The sequence below is a fragment of the Clupea harengus genome, unplaced genomic scaffold (assembly GCF_900700415.2).
Source record: "Clupea harengus unplaced genomic scaffold, Ch_v2.0.2, whole genome shotgun sequence".
In the NCBI taxonomy this organism is placed as follows: Eukaryota; Metazoa; Chordata; class Actinopteri; order Clupeiformes; family Clupeidae; genus Clupea; species Clupea harengus.
Window position 1 is genome coordinate 26,467 of NW_024879808.1, and position 10,349 is coordinate 36,815.

At 42.1% G+C, this 10,349-nt stretch overlaps 1 long non-coding RNA gene across 1 annotated transcript; it reads left to right on the top strand.

Moving 5' to 3' along the window:
- The first annotated feature begins 8,506 nt into the window (after nt 1-8,506).
- Nucleotides 8,507-9,434, top strand: LOC122130420. The gene is made up of 3 exons (XR_006151879.1): nt 8,507-8,641; nt 9,088-9,176; nt 9,350-9,434. It is a non-coding gene; the product is annotated as an uncharacterized LOC122130420 (long non-coding RNA).
- The last annotated feature ends 915 nt before the right edge of the window (nt 9,435-10,349 follow it).

The following is a 10,349-nucleotide window of genomic DNA, read 5'->3' on the forward strand; positions in this document are numbered from 1 at the left end:
TGCGTAACTCAGTGCCATAGCGCTGTTTGATGAGTTTGGGTAACTCAGGGTGTATTAGACGTAACCATGTCACAACTATGAAGTTCTCGAGGGAGGGGGATAGCTCCTCGTCCTCAGACACAACTTTGCTGTGGTGAGTCAATACATTGGCTTTGAGAAGGCTATCCTCTGTGAAGGCCATAAGGCGCTGATATAGATCTTCAGGTTGCTCATCAGTTTCTAGGTGCATATCCACAAAATCAATTAACTGAGCGCCAGTTGTCAGTGTTGCTTGAGATCACGGGACAATAGTTGGCAATTTGACCTAGCATCAGTTCCAAATGACTCACTGTCTGTTGAGCAGTCCGTCTACGAGCTGTAGGCAAGTTATCACCGTCATCTCTGAATCCTCTGAGGACGTTATTTTTACTCTTTTTAGTCCACGTCGCCCCCTCGACGAGAAACGGGGCAAACAATGGATCCAAAGACAGTGTGTAAAGTAAGTTCTGCTTCCAGTTTTCAAAAGAATTCAAAGTCTCTTGTTTGGACAAGCACCACTGTTTCGGTGCGCGGTGAACGTTAGCTGCCATTATGCAGATGGATAGATGTGTTAGCCAACTACCTTCTCAGTTGGTGACTCGTGTGTCCGAGTTATGATGGGGATGGTTGACGTGAGGTTGGGTTCGGTGACCTTGCGCTGCCACCACACCAGTAGTTAGGAATAACTCACAACCGAGAGTAAGTGTGTAGTTGGTACTTTACTGTACACAGAGCCAAACCGGGCGACCGCACCGGAGACATGCAGGTACAATACAGAGATGAAAGACACACGGCGCATGCGCCAATACAGTTAACAATAACATGCCAGCAGACTGGCGTTGGTTTTGTATACAATGTCCATCAGTCAGACACCTGCCTTCCAGAAACTAGAGCCCAGATGGGAGTATTGTACAGGCACTACACTAAGGTCAAGTGTGTGGAGGTGGCTGCCTGATGAAGGCATTACCTGGGCATCCAATCACAGCAGCCTTTTACTCCTGATCTCGCTCTGTACAGCGCATAGAGACAATTTCAATTTAACTGAATTTAACTGATGAATGAATGCAAAGCCGCTGTCACTGTAGTACAGAATGTCTACAAATAAAGAGTTTGTAACATTTTGGGGGTATTTTATTTAATTGTTCTCACTCTAAATGCTTCATTACCCTTCTCTCCATTCCTGTACTACGCACATTTCCACTGTGGGATGCTGCTGCAGCCTTTCAAACTAATCCCGCTCTGTAAAGCTCTTGGAGACCTTTTCCATTGAATTGAATTGAATTGAATTGAATTAACTGATTAAATGAATGTGTAGCCACGGTCACTGTAGTACAGAATGCATTCAGTCTACAAATAAACTGTTTGTGACATTTTGGGGATCTTTTATTTCATTGTTCTCACTCAGTCTTGACCACTAGTTTCTTGTAAACATTTAATTTCCCTGTGCTAAAAAGCCAGCTTTAGCTGTGTGGTACTACAGTGGTACTGCATCAACTTTTCAGTTGATATGATTTGATCAAATGACACAAATTATGCCATGATACTTAACATGTACAAGACCATAGATATGTATGACAGGCTTTGCACTCCCTATATTCTGCCCATCAGTATTTCTACTACAGTAAATGTGTTTAGGCAGGCAACCCAATGAATGAATAAAACAAACACATTTGAAAGAGCAGAGATGTGCTATGCGCATGACGTCATGACAAGGCACAAATAGGGCAAGGTCAAAGGTAACAGTCCAGCAGAATTGCTATTTCTGAACTCATTTATAGAGTAGCACAAAGTCTGTGTGGAAAAGGTAAAACGTCATATTAATTTGGGTGGGGGGGGGGGGTCATTAAATGGCTGAAACTCCACCAGAAGGATGTGGGCCCGAGTAGCACTGTGCATCCACCAGCACTGTTAGAGGACCATGAGATGTACTGTACATCCCACCACTAGCTGCATGCAGACTGCTGCTACATAGAGCATCTGTTGTTACTTACTTATACATTCAAGTTGTCTTGTTAAGCGAGCAATAGGCAAATGCTGCATTGCATCCATATGATTGAATTTTGAAGCCTACGCTAACAGTTGCTAACCACTTTAATTAAAAAATATTAACACATAAAAACTCTTCGCAGAATTCCCTTAACAGTCACATAAAAAAAGCTTTAAAAGACCAAAGATAGAATAAGCCTACTTGTTGGAGATTCACAATAGGCTTACATCCCAAACTAACCTGAGGATTCATATTAGGAGGAAACAATGCAATATAGAAGTAGGAGTTTGAATATGTGTGTGCGAATCTGTGTATTGGGGCGATCAGTGTGTATCTGTACGTAACACAACGTGTGTCAGTGGTACAGGGGTTAGAGGAGATGTTGCGTGGAGTCGTTTAGTAATTGGAAGGTTGCTAGTTCGATTCCCATTTCCTCCTTGCGAAGTGTGTAAGGGTCCTCTTTCATATTTTAGTAATGATTTATTATTTTCATTAAATGGTGAAATATTGAATAACTCAATTACCTGCAATTCCATAAAAGCCTTCTTTGATTGTATTTACTCGGACATGGCCAGGGAATGTAATGAACACATCCATACGTTTCTTAAGCGCCAAATAAACTTTACAAACAGCACAGCATGCAGCGGCTTTCACTGTACAAAAATGTACCACTCACAGAGAAGCGCAAGGCTATGCATATAGTCTGTGAGACAGTCAATGCTCGGCTGCGGCGTGTGGTGTTCACAATAAATGGCTCGAAAAGGTCTTGTAAATAAATGATTCCTTCTTGGCAGAATCGATAACGCTCGTAGGGGAGAGTGGGGTGAGTTGTGCCAGTTTTTACTTAAAGTGACTTTAAAGCGAGGCCATGACAGTAATGCTTCCAACTAAAATATGTACATATATTTCAGGGTGTGGTGCATCCCTGGGAACAATCACTTTGGATCTGACTTTGTATTTAAGAAATATAGCTTTCTGAAAAAAACTTTCCCTCAGTGCGGGGTAAGTTGTGCCTTTAGAGAGAATACATTGGGGTAAATTGTGCCATTGATTATTGAAGTAAAACAGTATATTTTCATCTCAGAAACTGTAATGCTATATAAAAGCTAGACAAATTCAATACAAAATTACTCATTTAAGGTTTATTTAAAGTTTTTTACAACATAAAAGGCCGATTTTCTACAAGCCTATTGCGCCACATGAGCACATCAAAGGTCAATTTTCTTAAACAAGGCCTAGGGCTAAGTTGAGTTAAAATGAAAACAAATAAGCAATTCTATTTAAAGGTAATTTACATGAACACATGTTCAGAACCAAATTAAATTCAAATGAAGACAAAATGGACTGCAATTCTCTTCACAGATCACTGGCACAACTTAACCCAGGCCCTTTGGCACAAATCACCCCAATCCCACCTTTTTGGAAAAAATGCATCATCCAGCAGTTTTGAGTTAAAATCATGCTAGCTATATAGACTCAAAGTGTAGCTTACCAAACTTATCTATAACTGTTCAGACACAACAATCAAAAAACCTTGATCATAGAAATTTTACTTTGAAAGGCAAAAAACTGTTTTTGAACTTAAATGTGCGTATCTCTCATGCAATGAGGCTCTCTTCTTTGCAGGATGAGTAAAATGGCTGACTTCAAAAATGTGTGGTCATTTGACCAATTTCTTCTATGGTTCCCTAGAAACAGGGGGTGGTGAAACTTCCCCACTGGCACAAATCACACAACATGTGATACAAAATTATAATACAATATAATACAATAAAGTCACATGCCAGCTAAAAATGCCACTCAAAATTCATTTATTTTTCATACAAAAATCATACCTTTCCTTTTATGGCACAATATTGTTTGTAGTTTCAGTAGTTGACTACATGAAAGTAATTTAACTACTTGAACCACTATGCAAATATGAATATGGTGCTATGCACATGACTTCATGACAAGGCACAAACAGGGCAACGTCAAAGGGAACAGTCCAGCAGAATTGCTATTTCTGAACTTGGGGTCGTTAAATGTCTGCAAATCCACCAGAAGGATGTGGGCCAGAGCAGAACTGACAGACAGACATCTTTGCCCCCACCAGCACTGTTAGAGGACTATGAGATGTACTGTACATCCCACCACTAACTGCATGCAGACTGCTGCTACATAGATGACTGTCCTGAGCTGAGAGGGATTCATCGAGATGACGTCCCTTCATCTACGCTCACTGACTGACTTTGAGGACTTCCCTTCGCATCTCCAGATTAGCAGCCCCTGCATACAAGAGGACTCCAAACTCATATCAACGTCCTCCAGTGGTGATGGAGACACTTCAGCAGCTGTATGAGAAGAACAGGCATCCGATGGACAGAAGTGACATGCTGTCATCATTATTATGCTTGGCCACAGCAATACCTGGAGGTGAGCACAGCACAGGTCAACCCAGACATGGCCGGATTAACCATATGGGCAACTGGGCAACTGCCCAGGGGCACCAAGACTCCAGGGGCACCAAGCAATCGATGTATTTTTTATTAATAAAACAAATTTAATACATGTAATTGCAATAATACAGTAGCCTACATACATTTGGGACAACAGTGACCCAAAAAAATCACTCACGTCAACGTCCCACGATGAGTCGCAGTCTGTCTGCGTTGTGTCTGTGCAAGCAGGGCACCCAGGTATCCCCCCTCCCCCCACCTGTCCTAATGCTTGGTTCTGAAATGATAGTTCGTTAGTAGACTCGCTGCGCTTGCAAAGGTTTGAACAGTGTAAATCTGTGTTTTTCAGAAGGCAAAGTGTGTGTGTACTGTCTACTCCCAATGGTTCTGAAGTGATAGTTCGTTAGTAGACTCACTGCGCTTGTGTACGTGTGTGTCACTAAATGCATAACCTTGCCGATGTTTTTGATAGCCGTCATCACTTCTTGTTAGCTATTTAAGTTTTGGAAAGCTTTGTGAACTGCAATGCTTATTTGCGGTGCTGTGAGTTGGTTTAATGATAACTGAATCCAACTAACGTTGGATTGCTTTTTGTAATGTCAGATTTAATTGTTTGGTGTGCTATAATTGCAATGAAGATTGATTACTATACTATGCATTGTTAAGAAAGTGCTAGCCATCTACTGGTTGAAAGACGTAGGCTACTTGGCAGGCTTCTGACTTGTTTTTGGGCGAGTTCGATTAAATAAATAAAGCTTGATTTGTTTTGTACATGTGCTCATGTTCTCCTTTTCTGTGTAGATTATAGCAGATTTAAGTTTGTATATCCTACTTAAGTACCAAAAGTAAAAATATAAACTTTCTTATGATTTAGACGAATAATATACCTGTTGAGATTAGTAATGATATTTCATTAAGGTCATCAAAAGATAAAACAATAGTTCTGTACTTTATTAAGTTATGATTTCTAATAACATAAGTTCACATTAAACATAATTTACAGCATATGCATTAATTACTTTAGCAAGTTAGCTGTGATATAAGCGGGATAATGCACTGGGAGTAAGTGAGTTATGGAAAATAACCGCACTTCAGGGGGGTAAACGGTAGCATCCCCCTGTCGTACGGTTACTTTCTCATAACTGACTTGCTCCCAGGGCATTATTACTTACATAGGTTACATCAATGTATGGAAAATGTAGTGGAGCAGTATTAAGCAAAAAGTATGTATAAAAAAAACAATCAAGTAAAGTACAGATACTCAGAAATAATACTTTTAGAAATGATTTCTACTCAAGGACCAATACACCCCTGTGGATAGGTATGGTTTGTGTTCTGCGGGGTGAGGGTAGGGGGGCACCAGAGAGTCACTGTTGCCCAGGGGCATCATGAAGTCTTAATACGGGCATGAACCCAGAGGACCACCCTCATGGACACATGCTGCATCGCAACAACCCAGTGAAACAAGCTATCCCAGATGACAGTCAGCAGCCTCTTGCACCCCCACAGTGTTCTCTCCTTACAAAAAAACAAGAGAACAAGAGAAATGCCGCTTGGTAGCTTGATCACGGCTAAAACACAACGTGTTCACCATTATGCCACAACTCTGCTGCATTTGGCTTTTTTAATATGAATGGCAAGAACTGGCATGGTGCCTCACAGGGATTCATATCATGGTCTACCCTCTTGAAGATGTGTCTTTAAATGAGTAATAACAGCCTGCCGATATACGGAAATGTTGGTATGAACTCCAAAAGGAAAAGCAGAGTTTCCTTTGCTTATACCCTATTTGTCACACGTTTTTTTATGCGTGTCCCCTAGTGGGTTCCTTTATACAGCAACTCTGTGTTCTTATGTTAAATAAACATTTACATCAACCATTTCTGATTCTCTGTGACCTGGGAGGATCTGGCTCCCGTGACATGAGAGTTGTTGTTGCATCTCTGCGGTTCCCACTATATCATGTCCCATTTACTCCCTGTTTTCATATAAAATCCTGGTTACTTCATAGATACTGTAACTCACACTTTCTCACGCATCACTCCAATCCCGCTGCTCGTATGCAGAAGCGAGGTGCTGAGGAGCGGTATTTCTCTCTAGCCCACATCCCAACACGTGGGGTGGCCGCCTTGGTCCCTCACACTTCCCTAGCAACACTCTAGCAACCACCTCAAGTACCATAACAACCACTTCTACTTTTACTTTGCATACACTGGTATTTCCTTCAGGAAATGCACATCTAGTTGTTTTAATTCTCTTTTGGATGTTCCTTTTGCTTTTATTTATGTAAAGCACATTAAATTACCCTTGTGTATAAAGTGTGCTTTATAAATAAACCTGCCTGGCCTACCTACTGATGCAAGTGTTTAGCTGCTGACACCATACAACTGGCGAAAAACAGAACACATTTGAATATTAAAGATCTTACTCTAGAGAACAAGGAGAGAAGACACACACACATACACCTCCATCATCATAGCATTAATCACCACTGACCCGCCACACACACACACACACACACATCTCCATCATCAGAACATGAATCACCACTGACACACACACACACACACACACACACACTCCTCCATCATCAGAACATCATCTCTCTCACACACCTCCATCAGCAGAACATTAATCACCACTGACACAGACACACACACACAGACCTGCATCATCAGAACATTAATCACCACTGACACACACACACTTCCTTCAGAATATCAGATCTCTCACACAGCTCATCAACATATTCCTCTTACTGCTCATATCTGCTCAGCATCACTGACGCACACACACACACACACACACACTCCTGTCCATAAGTGTCTATTTCAGCTCCTGTCTATAAGGGTCTATTTCAGCTCCATCACAGCTCACCAGTGGAAACTGGTATAGTACCTGTTATCACCAGCACATCTGTTGAATATGCCGTTTGTGTGTGTGTGTTTTTCTATATTTGCATGAGAGAGTCTGCATGTGTCACCGGGTGTTAAGGCTCAGACTGGTGTTTTAGGCACAAACAGGGTTTTATTGGGAATTCAGCGGGGGAACAGGGGAGTAGAGTAGGACACACAAAACAGGGAACACTAATAAACAGAAGGGAAAACACTCAGTAGTCTAAATTACTAAATGAACAACTAAACACTGTGTCACACTCAGGAACACTAAAACAAGACAATACAAGACTAGACTAGACAACGAGACTAAACCAAACTACACAGAGTCACACACTGGAACACGAACACAAGACTATACTATGAACTAAAATAGCACAACAGAAACTCAGGAGCAGACTGGGAAAGAGACTAAGGGAAACAAACTAAACTGAGATTTCCAGCGTCGAACGCTGTGAAACACAGATGGGGAACTAACAATTAGACCTTACAGGGATGACATGTAACCAACACACATGGAAATAACCATTACACTGAACAAGGATGACACGTAAGAAAACACACACAGAGTCAAACACGGGAACAACCTAACAACTAAGTCTTACACAGGTAAATTAGCGCAAGTGCGCGGAAATGAAAACTACGAGGCACTGTTCAAAGACTAAAGCAGAGGCGCGGAACTGAGAAACACGGCCCACTGCCCGACAAGAAAAAGTCAATATGCAAAATAGTGTGTCTGTCTCCACTAAAACACAGAGGACTTTTATGGGTTATCCAACAAGGGCCCCATACAGTGGCGTAAGGTAGTTATGACGGGCCCCAGTGCACGCTAATTACTAGTCATGAGGCGCGCACACACACGATTAGGCGTATATATTAACAACAATGTGTTGGATTTTCCGGTCGAATGAGTTACTTGGGCTATTGTATTGGGAAAAGTAGACAGGTGAATGTGCTCACTTATTAACATCCATGTGCTTTATCAATCATGTATCTATGTATTCAGTTAATTTACGAATAACACACTCTCCTAATTATTCAGTGAGTCGTGTGTGTGTGTGTGTGTGTGTGTGTGTGTGTGTGTGTGCGTGCCTGCGTGTGTGTGATGGGGATCAGAGATGGTTCCGATGATGATGCTTTCTTCTGTGTTCTAAGGCCCAACTGAAGAAGAGAAGTGACTCTGATAGCCCACCAGAGGGCACTGTTGCTCCCTCTCCATCTCAGCTCTCTCGCTCCCCAAAGTCACCCTTCCTGCCGCGTGCCTCTCGAGTGCTGCCCCCACCCACTGCAGGCCAAGAGAACGGGTAAACCCTGTGCACATACACACACACACACGCGCACAAACACACACACACACACACACACACACACACACACACACACACACACACACCTCTGTCATTTCTGGCTGTCATATACTTATGTTCACCTGTCTATTAATGCTCAGACAGTCCACAATACCAACCAGATCAAGTGCCTACTGTACACTCATTACTGTTTACTAAAAGATGGTAGGGGATCTTGGTACACGAGCATCAGCCTGCATATGTATATCTTTACAGCTGGATTAGTGCATTGGGACTCAAATCCAGGCTAAATCTACAGTGTTTGAGGGGGGGACAGCTACTGAGTAACCAAGAGCCTGTGTAATGACAGAATATATTGTGTGTGTGTGTGTGTGTGTGTGTGTGTGTGTGTGTGTGTGTGTGTGTGTGTGTGTGTGTGTGTGTGTCCGTGTCCATGCCTTCAGGGAGGAGGCTTCACCGCAGTGGCTGAAAGAGCTCAAGTCTAAGAAGCGTTTGAGTCAGTATGAAAATGACAGCTAAGTCTCAGAAGCAGGTGAGCTCATTTGTGTCTCTGTCTGTGTCTGTGTGACTGAGGCTAAGAAGTTTCTTTGACTTTGCTTATCAGTTGGTTCTGATGCACAGCACAGGCCGTCTGTCAGACAGTCCAGTTTATCATTCTTTATCTCTCTCTCCCTCTCTCTCTCTCTCTCTCTCTCTCTCTCAAAGTTGCCTTAAAACTGGAGACTGCTGTACATGAAATCTCAAGACAGAAGCCTTAACCTTTGACCTGGAGTTGACATGGAATTCCGCTTGATGGGTTAGGTATCCAGGGGCGGCCCTAGCACATTTGGCGCTCTAGGCGAGCTTCACTCCTGGCGCCCCCCCCCCCCCCCCCCCCCCCCCCCAAATAAAAAATATTTAGTTTTCCCCACGAAAACGGAATTGCAACTTTCAAACGCTATTTTGCCCTGTAAGACTGCATTTCTTTCACATAAACACAACAACGATCGCGACAATGAACAAACATTAATTCAAGAACAAATCACTGAGAAAATGTCACGCCTGTGCTGGACTACGCTCCGGCCACGCCCCCTGTTGAACTGTTTATGGACACACACACACCTCCACGTCATCTTCCCAATCGCCTGCAAATAATGTTTTCTTAGTCTTCTAAAAGTGAATCTAAAATGATATAACAAAAGTATGTATTGTCATCATTTGTTAAATGTAGCTATTATGTAGTTATTAAGCATTTTGGTGTATTTGGACAGCCTGACATTTTTTTATCCCAAGATGCATAGCTCTTGATTAGTTGAATCATGTCTAATTAAACTGGCTAGCTCGCTCCACCAAAACTAAAGCTGTCCAAATTTGATTACTCACATTTTTATGACGCAAAATGACGCAAATTGCGGTACAGCTTAACTTGAACTGATGTTTCGACTGAATGGCAATAACAAGGAACGTCACAAGTCACTGGCTAGCTAGCGTTAGCTAACTAGCAAGATTACAAACAAACCATTTGCTAAAGTTGACAACACTTGGATTTTTACCAGTATTCCTCACTTATTGACAAGTTGCCGTGTTTGGCTTCCTTAATGGGTGTGCTATGCAACGAGTAAGATATGTGTAGTGTTGTTGCACTGGCTATTGGCTTTATATGTGCGCCCCTATTTTAATCATGTCTTTTTTTGTATAATGTAGAATAAATGGACATCATTTTTGA